The sequence below is a fragment of the Phyllostomus hastatus genome, unplaced genomic scaffold (assembly GCF_019186645.2).
Source record: "Phyllostomus hastatus isolate PE091 unplaced genomic scaffold, TTU_PhHast_1.1 phas_scaffold_585, whole genome shotgun sequence".
Classification (NCBI taxonomy): domain Eukaryota; kingdom Metazoa; phylum Chordata; class Mammalia; order Chiroptera; family Phyllostomidae; genus Phyllostomus; species Phyllostomus hastatus.
Window position 1 is genome coordinate 23,824,803 of NW_025334037.1, and position 14,338 is coordinate 23,839,140.

At 41.0% G+C, this 14,338-nt stretch overlaps 1 protein-coding gene across 5 annotated transcripts in view; it reads right to left on the reverse strand.

The window, feature by feature from the left end:
- Window positions 1-14,338, reverse strand: part of LRRC4C (leucine rich repeat containing 4C) — a 647,198-nt gene that overhangs the window by 159,781 nt on the left and 473,079 nt on the right. For 2 of the 5 annotated variants that reach the window (XM_045825774.1, XM_045825776.1), the window contains exon 1: window positions 3,954-4,956. The exons of the other annotated variants lie outside the window; for them this stretch is intronic. The gene's annotated coding sequence lies outside the window, so the exon portion shown is untranslated. Of the gene's footprint in view, window positions 1-3,953; window positions 4,957-14,338 lie in introns of those variants that run through there. 5 annotated transcript variants of the gene reach the window in all.

The window sequence follows — 14,338 nt, forward strand, 5'->3', positions numbered from 1 at the left end:
CCCAGTGGAAAGCTGAGTACTCAAAGCCAGAGTCCAAGTTCACCAAATTTCTCAGTGACATTTAGGAAGCACACAAAAAAAGTGAAATTTATCATACAATACGAACTTCTTCCATGGATGATGTCTCCTTTAAGATCAGTGAAGATGGCTAACTTTAGGATGCTTCTCCAAAATTAAAGCAAGTAGGAGTAGGATAAATATCCAATGGGCAACTCCTCACTCTGACCATCCAGTTATAACCTACAGACATGGCATTAAGAATAAACACAATTACAATAGTAGGACTCTTTTCCCTTCGAAGTGGGGACAGGTCTCTGGAACCATATTGAAGAAATGAGCTGCTGTTGTAGAGAATGAAATTATGGGCAAAGACCATGACCAGCTGCCTCAGAAAACCATCATCGAGTTGGTGTTGGAAGATCTGCACGTGCAAACAACATGATACTTACAGCTACATGTAAAGTCTTGATTCCAAAAACTACCAGGACTTTATTGTATCACAAAGTGAAGATGTTTAACACAAGATTCATTATAACCGGATAGACCATGAATCCAAATTGTGAAATTGGAGTCTCAATATTAGCAATGGAATTTTACGCCATCTAACTTGAATTGTATTATTGCCTAAGAAATCGGTGCTTATTTTGTGTATTCCAGGTCCAGACAATGTAATAGGCAGCTAACATTATCCGTTTAATATATAAGATCTGTCATATGCAACTTAGGCCAAAATAATATCAACACAATAAGAGCATCACTTCTCATTTAAGTCTTTGCTGAGATTTCTTTTTCTATGCTTTAAGGAGAAAATCTTGACTTTGAGTTTCTAGTTTGCAGCAGCATTTCAATCTGAAATGATACATCGCAGCCAGCCTGTCCTGCTAAGATCTGAAAAGAAGATCTGGCAACTCCTGTAAGGTCAGTTGTAGCCACTAGAACTGGTAAAGTGTTTGGCAGCCTGTATTTCATACCCAGGAAGTTAATCCAAATTAATCCTAGAACCATAACAAACAGCCCTCTTTAGAGGGCCTATTATGCCTGGGGCTTTGCATAACATTACATGGAGTTCACCAAACAATTCAAATGAGCTGAATTCTAATGTGTTGTTAATTTTCCCATCCCACAGATGAGAAAACAGAGGGCCAGGGAAATGAAAGGTGTGGCCCAAAGGATACAGCTGTCAAATGAATGAGAGGGAAAGATATTTAAAAGGGAACTTCAAAACTTGCAAAACCCAGCTGTTTCTGGGCCCGTGGTCCAGAATCCCAGTATACAACTACGGACTCATGACTGTTACTCAGTAGGCACCAACTTTGGCCTTTGAAATAAGCTCATGAGGCAAGTTTCCAGGCCTCCCATGGCCATCATCCTTTCAGCAGTCCATGAACAAGTTGCCTAAAATGCAGAGCCAACTGTGTCTGCCAAGCCAGAGGAGCTAATCCTAAACTGGGCAGTGTGTCCCAAAATGAAGTGCTGGGGAAATGAGTGATTCACCAGATGAAAAACGATGATATCCTTGGATGCTCCATCATCTCCAGATCTGAGGAACATGGCTAAGTGGAGGTGGGTGGGAGGAAACATTTTGGCCCGGAATTTTGAAGACATTCATCCCTTCCACCTCTCATCCTCCCCTCCCCCAAATCCTTCCCTCCTCTCATTCAGAAAACGTTGCATGTGTATGTGAATGTGGGAGGTACAGAGAGGGTGACAAAGTGAAGGAGAGGTAGGCACTTTGAGGTTTAATCAGAGTAGCTGTAAAGACAGTTTAATGTCCAAATAAAGAAAGGAAAAAGAAAGGAAAAACAACCTCTCCTGATTGGCAGAGCCAAGCTGATTGCAAGGCTGGGCTTCCCACGAAACCCACAGCTGAACGGTGTTTGCAGTGAAAACGTCAAGGTACGTTTTTTTTTTCATTTTCTTCTCTTTCGTCAGTTGTGCTGAGTTACTACTGAGTGGGAGCTTAACTGGATTCCATCTATGACCACAGTGGTAACTTCACTGAGATCAAAACAACCAACCAACCAACCAACCCAACAAAAAAACTGCAAGCAAGGATAAGATATGCAGATGCCTACAGAGATCTCATGAGGCAGGGGAAAGCCCTGCACGATTCTTTTCAAGAGTTGGTAAACGTACCGCCTGATCTATATCCCAACAGGAAACATGTGTCCAGAAAAATAAATCAGAGAAGTGTTCAGCTGTAGGCTAGTTTAGTTAAGGAGTAATGAAAAGGATAAGAATAGATGATGTGAGGGAAAAAACAGGCTCAGATGCTTTTAGCAGGGTGTTTCTGGTTTCTATTATCACCTCCCTAATATAAATCTGACTCCATGATTCTTTCACGACTCTCTAGGGACCACCACTCACTGGATTAAATGTGCCCAGCACCAAGAGGGATCCGGGGGAGTGCTGCCTTTCATCTCCTCAGGATATGCCAGAGTTGTGGGTCTTTTTTTTTTTTTAATAATATTAAAACTAGGGTTTTCTGAGCTCTGCCATTAAAAAACAAAACAACAAAAAAACACAACAACTCAAAAGGGATGTGAATGCTGGAGTTGGGCTAGCCTTGAAGTCCAGGATGGCAGTTTATTTCAAACTCTCAGGGTAGTTACTTTCCTTGACTCTTCTGGATGAAAATGGCACCTGTAGGGACAGAAGTAGCCACACCATGTATGGCCGATTGCTTCCCAGTTTGGATCCCAAACTGACTTTAGTCTGCTTGTTCTGGGCCTGTGTGAGTCACCTGTCTCATAAGGTTTGGCCCTTGCCCAAAGAATTACAGCTCCTCTGGGCCTGGGTTTCCTTTTTTATTGGCATGAGATCTCTGAGAAGTCTTCTGGCTGTAAAGTTATGTGAGTCTATGATTCTGATGCAAGGCCCCAGAAAGGAATACAGAAGATGAAGAGACAGAGTTCTGTTGAAAGAAAGAGAGAGAGAGAAAGAAAGAAGGAAGAACCCAGCTCCATGATCCCAGCAGGAAGGAGAGGGAAAGAGGGGTCGATCCTCTAGGCCCTCAGGCTCCCTAAGCATTTTCAACCCCTTCTAATGTTTCTTAATTGGCCTCTTTCCCCCAAGACAAAGCTGTCACATGAGAAGCACAGAAGCACTGGTGTTCAACACAGACCTTTTCTTTATCTCCTCTGCCTAAGTTACCACACGGGATACTCCATTCCTGCCTTTCTCTCAATAGCTCTGTCCCGGAAGGTTTCTGGCAAAACCCAAGCCAACTGCCCAAGTCATCTACAATGTAAGTACAGCCTCTCTGTTATCCAGAGAAATGGTTATTTAGAAGGAGGTGGAGTTGAAGAGAAGTGGGTCCTCCTCTCACTCTTAGCACTGGCAAGAATCTAGGTAATCTGGAGACCACATTTGAGCAGGTGTATGCAGGAGAGACTGGAGGAAGTGTAGGCACCTCTCTCTACCTCTTCCTCCCCTAAACCCACACCCCCTCCCTCAGTCCACCAGGAGCCAGAAGCCATCCTTCATCTGCTGGCTTTATTATCATACTTTCAGGTTAATACATTCCGTTGATCTGCAGTGTCAGGTTGGATAATGAAATTTAAATTAGGCCCTTTCGATTTCCAATGGCTAAACATTTGTGCATCCAACTCTGGGGCTGACATGCAACTTAAATGCATTCAGAGTGTCAATCACATACACAGGCACCCCACACTGCAGTGGCTTCCCTGAGATTTTTTTCCCTCCCCGATGAACATTTTGCAAAGGCGTTTGGCCAGGATGCAGACAACCTGCATCATTAAAGCAAACCAGCTTATCCTGAGCACAGGCTGACAGAGCAAATGCGTGGGCCACCTTCGCTCTTATTTCTCTGGCCCCCTAGAGTGATGTCTTTAAAAGCCACACTCATGAAGGTGAGGGGATAGTGGGACTAGGAATGTTAAATTAATGGACCTTTTTCTTTACCAGTAGATAAGAAAATATAGATCACTCACTGTATTTCTGACTGATTACAGCAACATCCAGATGGAAATCCAGGTGGTTAAGAACAAGCAAAAACGCATGATCTTGACACCAAAAAGGGGGAAAAAAAAAAGGAAAAAAAAGAGGTTGATGAAAAATCCAGCTGCAATTATCCATCAATTTTAGTCAACACAGGCACAAATCCAACTGTGCTCTGCTGGGTTCTCTCCCCCAATCAATGCCTCATTCTGCCGCGGTCAACTTTTCTTCTCCAAAATTTCTTTGCAGATGTATTATTAATTTCCTCGAAAACACCACCATATCGGGTCTTTACTTTCCTAAAAAAGCCCCAAACTTTTCATTCCAAAAATATCTCCTTGGCTTACTTTCTCCTTTATAGAAAAAAAATGAACATACTTTCTCCTTGTGGCTTCTCGGTTCTCCATTTCCAATCATCCTTTTGGGGAGAGGGGGGGCAGCTGTTTTATTATTATTTATTTATGTCAGAGCCCACCAACTCCCGAGGGCCTGACACTGATCTATTTCATTTTTCAATACTCCCAGTGTGCACATATACACGTTTGTGTTAAGATCCAGGTCTCACAAGAAAAAGGTTCGTTCTTCCTGCTCTCTTGCACAATCCACTGCGTTCTGTTCCAAAAGAGAGCTGCGTCCCGCATCCTTCATTTTTGCAAGGCACCCAACCACCACGCCACCAAAAAAAAAAGTGTCCTTTTACATCGTCAATTCTTCTCCCTAGCCCCCAACCCCTTTGGAAGAATTTGGGGATCAACTCCCCCCACTAGGCACCCTTCTGGCCGGCCCCTTCTCCAAAGATCTGATTAGATTTCTCATCACAATCCAGTGCGCAATTGGATTTTTGATTTCAGCCACCCGGCCAGGCACCTTCCCCTCTCCCTCCAAACTCCCTGTTATATCCTGTCTCCTTTCCTCCACCGCCTCTGCAATTTCATAATCTCACGTTAAATGGAGTGCGGGGGGTGGGGGCGGGGGCGGAGGTAGTGGAGAAAAATTTCAAGGCTCCGTCAGCTGTCAAGAAGAAACCCATTCCCCCCCCTTTAAGGTTCGGGGTGGCTTTCGCTTCCTCTGTCCCCGCCCCCACCCCGGCACCCGGTCCAGTTCCTCCAGGTGTTGCAGAACTCCCGGAGCAGGCCCGGGATCACGGGGGAGACGCGTGACGCGATCCCGCGCCGGTGGCCCCTGCCAGCCCTCGGGTTCCCTTTTCTTCCATCAGCGGGCAGCAGGTCCGGGGGCGCCGCGGTGAAAAAACTTCAAACTGGGCTTTTATTTCAAATGAGCAGGGCGAAGTGCGGGGACCAACAGGGTGTTAGGCAAATTAAAAAATAACGTGGAAAGAAAACGGGAAATGGGATGAAAAATAAATCCCTAATCGCTGGCTCTTCTTATCCTCCTGGACTGAAACTGCAGTTTTGATCTCATTTCCAGCTGCGTCGGGTACACTTGGGAGCCACAAGTTGGTTCCTTTTGGCGCAGACCTTCCCGACGCCGGCTAGTCCACAGCGAGGAGACGGTTCTCGGGAGCGCAGCTACTCGGCGCCGACCTTAGTGCCAGCGCCCGACCCTCGGCTCCCAGAGCGGCAGAACCCCGGTCCCCGTCCATCCACTTCGGCTTGAACTCTCTTCCCTCCCTCTCGCGCCTCTCTCCGTTCTTTTCCCCCAAATAAATAAATGCTCCTAGTGCCGGCAGCAGCTACTGAGTCTACGCTTTCCCTCAGCCACTGCCGCGTCCCGACGCTTAGGGTCCTAGCTCCCAAATCTTCTCTCGGACCGCAGTCCCCTTCCCTCCTCTGCCCCTCTTTCCTTCCTCTCTCTCTCTTCTTGCGATCAGTAAAATACAATTACCCAATTACCTCCCATCATCTTAGCACTGATTGGTCAATTGCATTAACACTTGAAGTCGGGGACGAGGGGATTGGAGCCTCTGCGGTGGGGCACCGCTGCCACCTGGAGGGCAGAGTCAGAACAGCTGCGTTTCAAAGCAACCCCCACGCTCCTGGGTTAGTAATAGCAAAGAAACTCGGGGCCTGTAGGGGAGAAGTTGTCTTTCCCTGCCCCCCCCCCCCCCCCCCCAATAAAAAGCCTGCCTGTTTTCATCCTGAAAGCCAGGGGCTGGAGCTACAATGAAGACAATGAAATCAAATTACCACTAGGATTCAGAAATCTCACCAAACACACAAAGCTGTTGCTTTCCTATTGCAGGGCAAGAGCTTCTCCCCTGCCTAGCCAAGTAGGCTGGTCACAAAGTAATGGTAACACAGTACTGTTATTACCTAGGATAGACTTATCAAAAGGAATCTAGGACTTGCAGCTGCTAGGGAGGGAGCCTGTTGTCCGGCACGAAAATCTCTCCAGGGGGGAAGCCCAGAAGGCAAGATAGGAGCCTTTAGCTTATGCAACTGTTGAAGTAAATTGGCCTGTTCAGTTTGTACAAGACATCCAGGACAGTTTGACAACTCAATTGCAACATCCCTGACTCCTGGCTGTGGGTTTTTCAAACAAGTCATGTTAGGAGGAGGCAGGGGTGAGGCTGGTGGCACATTTCGATTCCACTGGGTCTTCTTATTAATATTATTAATAATGTATTTATGCTGGTTTCTTTCTCCACTACATACTTGTCCTAAGGCCCTTTCTGTAAGCTAAAGCTACTTATTTTATGACATTCAGCTATGTAACATTGATATACGAAGAGAATAAAATATGTTTCATACAATAAAAGATTATATATGTTGGGGGAGAAGGCAAAGAAATATCTCTGTTTCAAGCTGCATAAATTAACAATGTCTTCGACAATTTATTTTTCAGAGATCAGAATACGTACTTGGTTTAAAAACACTTTTAAAGAGGCTGTAGGTTACTCTGTTCAAGCACAATACATCCTTACCATTTGAGTTTATATGACAAATTATCACGAGAAGTAGCATTCAACAAAAAGGAGGAAAACTTACTAAGTGAACATTAGAGGTATATCCAAGTTCACACCAAATGTTCTTTTTTCTTTCCCTGTTCTCTTTATAGGACATACATATTTCCTCATTTAAAGCTAGAAATAAAATTTAAAAAGTATTACACCAATACATTATCTGGGTCTTATAAACATACTCTAATATGTATTTCAGATACCAGTACCTGCAAGAGGAAGCCTTTTCTTTACACAGGGATTTTGATTTGTTATAATTTCTTCATCTATTTGGAGAGCTTTCATGTAGTTATGAATTGCATCAAATTGTGAATTTGTTGAGGGGTAATATCATTTCTATTCTTAAATGAATGCTGTATTGCTTGATTTAAAACATTGATGGGCAGTTGACTATAATTTTAATTTGTCTATTAACACTCTTACCCTAGTATATCAATAACAATTTATCAACTAATAAGCCATCATAAAGTGTACTCACTGGAAGCTCTAGAAAGATACAAGGGAGTCTACCCTCTAATTCTGAAGTAAGCTAGAAGCCATTTGAAATAAAATTTTTCTTTCTAGGGACTTTGACAGCAAGAGAAAGGCCAATGATTTGTTTTTCACAGCTGATTATAAGCTACTTACCAGACATCTTTAAAGGCTTTCAGAATGAATTAATCTATTAAACAAAGCGGTAGGGAAGGATCAGTGCTATTTAGTCAAAATGAAAAAGAAAAGGCTTCCCTTTTCTGTTTATCTTTCCATTCAGCAGCTCCAATTTCTTTCCTCACCTCAGCTGCCCATTCACAATGTAGGGCTTTGAATTAGTCATTTTGCTTTTATTTTTCCTTCAGACTCAATCGGTGATTATTGGGCATCCTTATGGGTGGGTCTTTTGCTGAATTATCATACACATCACTTTATCTAAAATTCAAAACAGCCCCCTGAGAGATTTTGAAGATGGGGAAAGTGAAGCAAAAGCCACACATACTTGGTAGATGACAGACAAGTTTTGAATGCAAATCTCTCCATTCCAATCCCTCCAATTTCCCTATAACTTCTAGGTTTGGGGAAGGTGGGGGGGGGGCATACATCTAAGACAGTCATGAGCATGCAGGCTGTCGTCATCAACTCTGGATTCCAGAGGTGAGTCTGTACCCCTGTGGGGCAATGGAGTTGTCACATCTGTCACCAAATGACTTTACTCAAAGAGAATTGCAGCAAATAAGCTGTCGTACAAATACACATGCAAATTAACTTGTTGTTAAATAACAACATAAATGTATTTATTCTGTTCAAGATGTCAGGTACTGTCTACAATAACAGGGTATGCATTCAAGTAAAATTTTTAATAAAAGCTCTTTTAGAAGAAATAATGACCTAATGAGTAATGAATTGATTACGTTGTCACACTTCCAATTAGCCCATCTAATTACCATAAAGCAAGGACAGGACAAATGTCATTAAAACGAGATGACTCGGGAGAAGAGGGGCACTGGCGGGTTTGTTCTGTGGGCACAAAGAATTCTGTTTGTTCCACTGTCCTGACTTGTACGCATGTGGGTGCTGAAACAGAACTATCACGTTATTTCACTGTGTGCTGGTGATTCTACCTGGTATAATCTTTAGCAAACAGCAGAGGACAGCATCTTATAATCACAAATACAAAATAGCAAAAAGAATGAATTCAGTAGCATCACTTAAAAATAAGAAAATAATGGATGTGTCTAGTGTGTTTCCTTATTTTAATTAACAGGCTGTGGGCTCCTCTATTCAAGCACAATGCATACTTAAGATGAGTCTTTATGTTACAATTTTTTTTTTCCGCTTTCAATACTGTTAATCAGGGACCAGAATATCCTGTGGGATAATCCTATCAAATTCCCCTCTGTTGTCACACATAATGAATGGCATGTGAATTAACGTCTTCAGAACAACTTCTCTGGAAAACTACTTTAATGACAAAATGCCATATTTAGTGGGAACTCACCACATGTGTTATGTTAAACAATACTCCAAGAATGTTGTATTCTAGGGCTAGAAGATATCCTCAAAGAAATCTATCCTGAAATCTATACCTGAACGATTTCTATCCTTGAAATACAGATAAAGATACTAAAGTCAAGTAGATTTACAAATTTCTGGGGATTTTTTTGGTTGGTTTGTTGGTAACATGTGTATCTCCTCTCCAGTGGCTATCTTTCTACCCAGACCCCACCCCATTGCAGTCACGCATTGATGTTTTGGTCAATGACAGATGGTAATGATTTGCTCATGTGTTTATTTTCCCCAAAACCATGATTAATTTCATCAGCATTTTTTTGGTGTGTGGAATTTCTAATACTGTGCACATAGTTGAATGAATAAATGTCTATTATGACATCAGGAAATGAAAGAACCTACATCTTTTGTCCCTTACTGAATTTTTTTTCATTGTGACACACAAAATATTAGAAAATTGAGATACTTACTGTCATTACTAAATAGAAAAACTAATAAATATCACAGCAAATAGAATAATTTAATCAGAGAATTATACGTGTATCGCTTAGCTGTGTAATAAACTATCCCAAAACTTGGCAGCTGAAAACAGCTCTCATTCACTATTCCTCATGAGCCTACAGGTCAGTCAGAGATTCGTGAAGTAGGTCTTTTGACCTTGACTGGCCTCACTGTTGTCTGATGTAAAATGATCTTAGCTAGGAAATCAGGGCAACTCAGGTCTGTTCTATGGGTCTCTCTCTCGTCATCAGCTTGGCCCAAGCAAACGTCCTGGCGACAGAAGAAATCAAAGAGAGCAAGTAGAAAGGCATGATTACTTCTTCTAGCTCCTGTGTAAATCATATCTGCGGATGCCCCGTTGGCTTAAACAAATCACTTAGTTGAGCCCATTGTCGAGGAATGAGGCAGGTCATTCCACCCAGAATGGGAGGACACTGTATGTTATGACAAAAGAGAATAAAGAATTAGCATGATCTTTGCCATTAGCCACAGCCTGTCCCTCTTACACAGAACGAATTTCCTCAATGATTACTGGGGTTTACAAAAAAAAAATTCTCAAGGGATCATTCAATTAATAACTTATTTATTTCAACAGATGAATATAAGCCTCTCATTATGTGCCAGGTATGATGGAAGTTATCCCTAACTCCTCTGCTACCCACATTTTCCTGATCACATGCTGATGCTAATTCAATGGCTCACACACCTGACCAATGATCTCTACTGTGTTTCTTTCCCGAGGCCCCTCTCAGGTTCCTCTATGGACTCTTTGTCATTAGTCTTTCTTTTTACCCATGTCATCCCCTCTCTAGGACTAGTCAGCTTCAAAAGAAAAGAAACGCTGTGAGAAAATTTAATGGAAGAAGCACAAATCAAAATATATGTTTGTTATGTACAACAGCAAAAAACCACAACACTGGGAAAATTAGTGGCAAAGTATAGAATAAAAAGAAAGCATATTCTTAATACATGGAGACTTCTTAGACACAGATTTTAGAAATAAATGAGAAAAATAAAGTAGACTTACAGATGATTGGGGGGAAATACATTACCAGTGAATTTGCCGCAGAACTGGTTGTGTTAATGCTTATTGGCGTCCATGTCATTTAGCATAGTGCCTAGCCCTTTGGCTTCCTTATGAATTTTGATTCATGGATGAATGACCTGCTCACTTGGTTAGGGAAGGAAAGTGAGTAAGTATGACAATTGCAGGCAATGGTGACACAATATGCTCAGCGTTGCTCCAGGTAAGTGTCAAGAGCTGGGGAAGTGGAGGAGATAGAAGCTACCTCTGTGTGGGACAATCCCAGAGGACTTCACAAACAAGAAACACAGATGTGTTAAGAACTTCATGAATGTTAGTGTACCATTGGTGGATACAGGCTTGTATGTTCTGTAGCCAGAGGACAGAAAATAAAGTGAATTCTTAAGAAATATAACTTGTGGCCCAAAGATTAGCAGAGCTAAAGCTTAGTTAAATCTAAGCTATGAGAGAGGTGAGCAGACTATGAATGTCATGTAGAGATAAGAGCATCTAGATTTTAAAAGTTATCTTAAAATGTTCTTTCTAGGAGGACATCAATCCTAATGACATCTAGTAAGAAATAGAATCAGCCAGGGGGAGCATTTTGGGGAAGGGTTCCTCCTTTATGAGACCCAATCTGCAACATGACAAATTCTCAGAGTGACTTAAAGTCATAAAAATGATGATGGAAACAATTGTATGACAATTTGGCACCTAATTTTGAATCAATTTAGACCCTATTACATTTTAGAAATCCTTTTTAAATGGCGACTCAAGCACTTCTACAGCATAATCTCCTTTATCACATGCTTTTATGGGAGATGGTATTTGTGCAGATAAACTACACGGTATGTGTTTGTACTGCCTAAATTAGGATTCCTTGCACCGAGGAGAAAATTGCCCATAAAGGTATCTTTAAAATTCCACCAGGAATTAGTAGATGGTGTGGATCCAGTTGTGTAATTTGGGAAGACAGCTGCATTTTATCTAGCTAAATCAGCACTTGGTACTAAACAATTCCTAAGGAATGTCACTGTATTTCAGCATTAGCTATGCAGGGCAGATCCAAGAAACGATAACCTTGTTTTCCCCACCATATTACCATTGTGTTTTCAGGAAATGAAGTGCATAGATTTCAAAATCCAGTTCTCTTCACTTTGAAGATGCATTAGCACATCTGTGATTTTAGGCCTCCAGCTGATTTAGTAGCACATGATTCAAATAATGCTAGACAATCTGCATTTTTAAATGTCCAGATTTCTAACATGCACAGCATTTTTGAGGGAAGTAAATGACTGTCTAGGAGGAGATGCTTCAGATTGCAAAAAAAAAAATCTATTGTATTTACAAAGAACATGAACATGCCTTTATTGCTTGAATGAAATCATCCTTTAAATACCTAAAAGAAGGCATACACAAAGAAGTACTATTGGGAATCAACTTTCAAAACAAGAGGAGCTTGGGAATGTTTTGCTTTACTGAAAAGATCTGTTTAACCCATCAGCAACTGTGTGGGGTTTATAGGGGAATGAGATATTCACACATATTCATGTGGCAGATGAAGATCATAAAGCACATCCTGGAGGTGAGGTCCTGGTGAACAGCGTGAACAATGGTGACTTTTAAGTGACTGAGTGTTTGACGTTTTACTACAACCTTCAGTTGATTATCATCCTGAAAAGGATTTTATTAAAATTTTAAGGATTTTTATGGAAGTTCACATTTTCAGTAGTATAACAATTATGCCACATTGCAGATGACCCGAATAGAGGTTTTACCGAAGACATGCAAATGGCCAATAGGAGCAATGAAAAGATGTTCAGCATCACTAATCCATAGGGAAATGCTCATCAAAACCACAATGAGGTATCATCTCACACCTCTCAGAATGGCTATTATCAAAAAGACAAGAGATAAGTATAGGCAAGGATGTGGAGAAAAGGGAACTCTGGTAGTGCACTGCGGATGGGAATGCACAGCCACTATGAAGAACAGATTGGGCATTTTTTTTAATTAAAAAGAAATTGACCATATGATCTAGCAATTCCACTTCTGGGTATTTATCTGAAGAATGTGAGTTTAGGATCTTGAAAAGATATCTCTACATCCCTGATCACTGCAGCATTATTCACAATAGCCAAGATGTAGAAACAATGTAAGTATCCACCAGCGAATTAATAGAAAAGGAAAACATATAGGTATTTAGTCATGTATATTTCAGCCATGAAAAAAAGAGAAAAAGAAAATTTGTGACAACATGATTGGATCTTGAAGGCATTATCCCAAGTGAAATAAATCAGACAGGCAAAGACAAACATTGTATGATCTTGACATATATGTGAAAAAAAAGCCAAACTCATAGAAATAAAGAGCAGCATGGTGGTTGCCAGGGGATGAGGGACAGGAAAAATGGGGAGAGTTTGGCTAAAGCATACAAACTCCAGTTAAACGATCAACAAGTTCCAGGGATCCAGTGTACAATATGGTGACTATGGTTATCAAGACTGTATCATATATCTGAAAGTTCCTAAGAGAGTAGCTTTTAAATGTTCTCACTACACACAGACACACACACACAATGATAATCATGACAGGTGATGAGGTGACAACTAACCAGACTGTGTAAATCATTTTACAATATATACGATACAATATATCGTATCATCACACTGTAAGTTGAAGGTTAAACTTACACGGTGGTATGCATCAACTATATCTCAATAAAGTTGTAAAAAAACATACTCAAAGAATACAGAAAAGAATTATGCCGCACTGAAATTTGATTTCTTACTTTAATTCTCATTAATGATTCCTCATTTTTTTGTTATTGTTCTTATTGATTTTAGCAACTGCATGAAAAGGTCACTGCATTTTCTCACTTCTTCTATTCTCAATTGTATTTGTTTTACCTCCAGGGTTAAGAGTTGACAAAATTACATTGGAACAAAGCTTATCCTTGAAGAGGCCCACCCCGCTTTTCGGTGTCTTTTCCTTTTCCATTCTTCTTTACATAAGCCCAAGGCCTCCATGTTAGGTGTTGCCCTTCTCCAGAAAGAAAGACACTAAGGCAAAAAATTGTACATAGGTGCCACTTAATTTAGTTCTGTCCAATCCAACCCATTCATGTATTTAACGATTTTTTATCAGGTACCAATTTCAATGTGTTCTGTATACCACATCTGGACAAAGCATTAGCAACTTTTCACTATTTTTCACAGATGCTTAGATTTTTAGAAAGGCTTGGTGTATACTCAGAAAGGGGATATGCTTGATCTCAGGACAGAACATGGAGCACTGCATAGACCTGAATATGAATTCGAAAACTATTCATTGTATGTTAGGAGAACTGCAAATACTTTAGGCCTGGAATTTAAGGAGAGTGTGTAGCAGGGAAGGAGATGAAATGCCAAGAAATGAACCTGCTTATATAAAGCCAGATTGAGTATTTTTTTTTTGAAGAATTTGTCCAAAAGGCAATAGGACATCATTAAAGCGATATTAAGCTAAGATGTAACATGATAAGTTTGGGATTTTGAGAAGATATTACAAGGGGCAATTTGCAGATGGAGTGGAGGAGAAGAGGAACAATTAGACCTAGGAGAGCAGTTAGGAAACTACGGGTGGTTATGAGGATCCAAACAAACGCAGCAGCTTTGGGTTGGAGAGAGGGAGGCCAGTGTAAGAAATGCCAAGTGCTCAAATCTATAAGGTTTTATTAATTTACATGGTTGTTGTTTGTTCTTATTTTCTTTTTTTTAATTTAAGTATAAATACATTGTTTTTAACTACAGCCAAATCTCTGGGTTTTTTTTTTAAAGATTTTATTTTTATTTTTTGGAGAGGGAAGGGAGGGAGAAAGAGAGAGAAACATCAATGTGTGGTTGCTGGGGGTCATGACCTGCAACCCAGACATGTACCCTGACTGGGAATCGAACCTGTGACACTTTGGT